Source organism: Neophocaena asiaeorientalis, unplaced genomic scaffold (genome assembly GCF_003031525.2).
Source record: "Neophocaena asiaeorientalis asiaeorientalis breed wild unplaced genomic scaffold, Neophocaena_asiaeorientalis_V1.1 scaffold1107, whole genome shotgun sequence".
NCBI classification, from domain to species: domain Eukaryota; kingdom Metazoa; phylum Chordata; class Mammalia; order Artiodactyla; family Phocoenidae; genus Neophocaena; species Neophocaena asiaeorientalis.
In genome coordinates, this window is record NW_020175695.1 from 26699 (window position 1) to 29731 (window position 3033).

Consider the following 3033-nt stretch of genomic DNA (forward strand, 5'->3'; position numbering starts at 1 on the left):
TAACAGCTCTGTCATAATATCAAACTTCCATATGTCCACATAAGCCATGCAAGTAAAGGCTTGAACAGTTATTCTGTGTCTTTGAAAATACCTTGTGACCCTCCTGGAACACAAGAAGATGGAAAGCCTTAGAGGAACTTCTCCAATGTCATCTCTCAGATGCCCCCCTACCTTCCCTGGAAGGCTGCTATGAGAGTTTCTCATCACCTCCTTTGTTCCAGTGAGGTATGGGGCTTTTGCTCTACTCCCCTGAGAATAAGGCTACAGACTATAAAACAGGATAGTTATAGTCTAAAATTGGCTCCTCAGCAATGGGGTATCCTACAACTCTCATTACAGTCATCTGTCCCCTTTCACTTTGCTATCATACTTTTTAGTGTGTAGACAAAGACCATGGGGAGCTAGCATGTTTGTATACTCTTTGCACTGTACATATAAAGTAATCAACTGAATCTAAAAGTGGCTCACTGTATCTTTACCAGTTGAATCAATAGGCATTGCCCTTTTCTTGACACTTAATAGTGGTGATGGCTCCATAGGTGTATGCATGTCGAAACATATTAAACTGCACACTTTAAACATACAGTTTATTGCTTGTCAATTGTACCTAGGTTGGAAACAAGCATATGAATCAGCCCATGCTCACTACATCTATCCTGCATCACACTGGCGATCCTAACATATCCAGTAAGACAAGAAACATAAATAAAAGTTATATGGATTGGAAAGGAAGAAATAAAACTTTATCCTCAGCTTAGAAAATTCCAAATAATCTACAAAAACAGTACTAGAACTAATAAACAGTTTTATTAAGGTCACAGGATATAAGATCAATATATAAAAACCAAAAATATTTTTATATTTATACACACTAGCAATGAACCATTGGGAAATCAGATACAAACAAAACAGCACCATTTACAGTAGCTCCAAAATTCGTGAAATACTTAGTTACAAATCTAACACAATACATACAAGGTCTGTACACTAAAAATTACAAAACACTGATCAAAGAACTTAAAGGAGGGCTAAATAAATGGAGAAATATATCATTTTCATGGATTGAAAGCCTCAATATTGTTAAGATGTGAATTTTCTCCAAAATTATTTGTAGGTTTATTAATCCCAATCAAAATTCCAGCAGCATGGTTTACAGAAACCCACAAGCACATTCTAAAATGAATATGTAAAAGGAAAAAAGCTAATAATAAAAAATAATAAAGACTAGGAAACTTGGAGAACTCACACTACCTGATTTCAAAACTTAATATAAAGCTACAGTAATCAAGACAATGCAGTATTGTTAAAAGGATAGACACATAGAATAATGGAACAAAATAGAGTACAGAAACAGACCCATACATATATGGTCAGTTGTTTTTCCACAGCAGTATAAACTCAATTCAATGAAGAAAATTTTATTTTGAACAAAAAGTGCTGAAAAAATTGGACATATACATTCAAAAAATGAACCTCAACTCTTACCTCATACCATATAGAGAAATTAACTCAAAATGAGTCATACCTAAATATAAAACCCCAAAGTCTAAAACTTCTGGAAGAAAACATAGGCAAAAACTCTTAGTGACCTTGGATAAAGGAAAAATATCTTAAATACAACACCAAAAGTATAAACCATAAAATTTTTAAATTGAACTCCACCAAAATATTTTGCTCTTTGAAAGACACTATAAAATTAAATAAGATAAGCCAAAGACTGGAAGAAAATATTTGACAAAGAACTTATGTGTCAGTGGTCCCCCCAAACACCCAGGGATCTAATGATTCATGAGGAGGACTCATAGTATTCATCATGTAGTTGTGCTCACAGTTTTTACTTATCTCAATGAAATAATAAACAGAAAAATCAGCCAAGAAAAAGGCATGTGAGGCAAAGTCTAGAGGAAACCAGGTGCGAGTCCGGAAACCAGGTGCAAGCTTCCAAAAGTTCTCTCTCGGTGAAGTAACATTTAATTATTCAGCAACAAGCTGTGAAAAGACATGTGAAATGTTGTCTACCAGGCAAGCCCATTTAAGACTTGGTGCCCATTTTGATTTTTTGTGGGTCGGGGGTGTAGAGGAGCTGGTCACATAGGCATTCTCTGCCTAGCATGTAACATAATTCCAGACTTCCAGAAGGTAAACAGATGTTCAGCATTATTTCTGTAAACAGTTTAGACACTATGAGCCATTCTTATAAGGGGATGATGGGAACCCTCCCAAAATCCAAGTTCCCAGATGCTCGCAAATGGACAAATTTACAAGTAGGCTTTTTTTTTAAGGTTATCAGTCTGAGGTCTGCTATGTTAATACTTTTCTACACAACTCGTATCCACAATATATAAAGCACTTTTAAAAATTCAATAATATGGGAGGTGGGCGGAAGATGGCGGAAGAGTAAGACGCGGAGATCGCCTTCCTCCCCACGGATACACCAGAAATACATCCACACGTGGAACAACTCCTACAGAACTCCTACTGAAGGCTGGCAGAAGACCTCAGACCTCCCAAAAGGCAAGAAACTCCCCACGTACCTGGGTAGGGCAAAAGAAAAAAAGAAAAAACAGAGACAAAAGAATAAGGACGGCACCTGCACCAGTGGGAGGGAGCTGTGAAGGAGGAAAAGTTTCCACACACTAGGAAGCCCCTCCGCGGGCGGAGACTGCGGGAGGCGGAGGGGGGAGTTTCGGGATCGCGGAGTAGTGCACAGCGACGGGTGCGGAGGGCAAAGTGGGGAAATTCCTGCACAGACGATCGGTGCCGACCAGCACTCACCAACCCGAGAGGCTGGTCTGCTCACCCGCCGGGGCGAGCGGGGCTGCGAGCTGAGGCTCGGGTTTCAGTTTCAGTCGGAGCGCAGGGAGAGGACTGGGGTTGGCGGCTTGAACATAGCCTGAAGGGGTTAGTGCACCACGACTAGCCGGGAGGGAGTTCGGGGAAAAGCCTGCACCTGCCGAAGAGGCAAGAGACTTTTTCTTCCCTCTTTGTTTCCTGGTGCGCGAGGAGAGGGGTTTAAGAGCGCTGCTTAAAGGA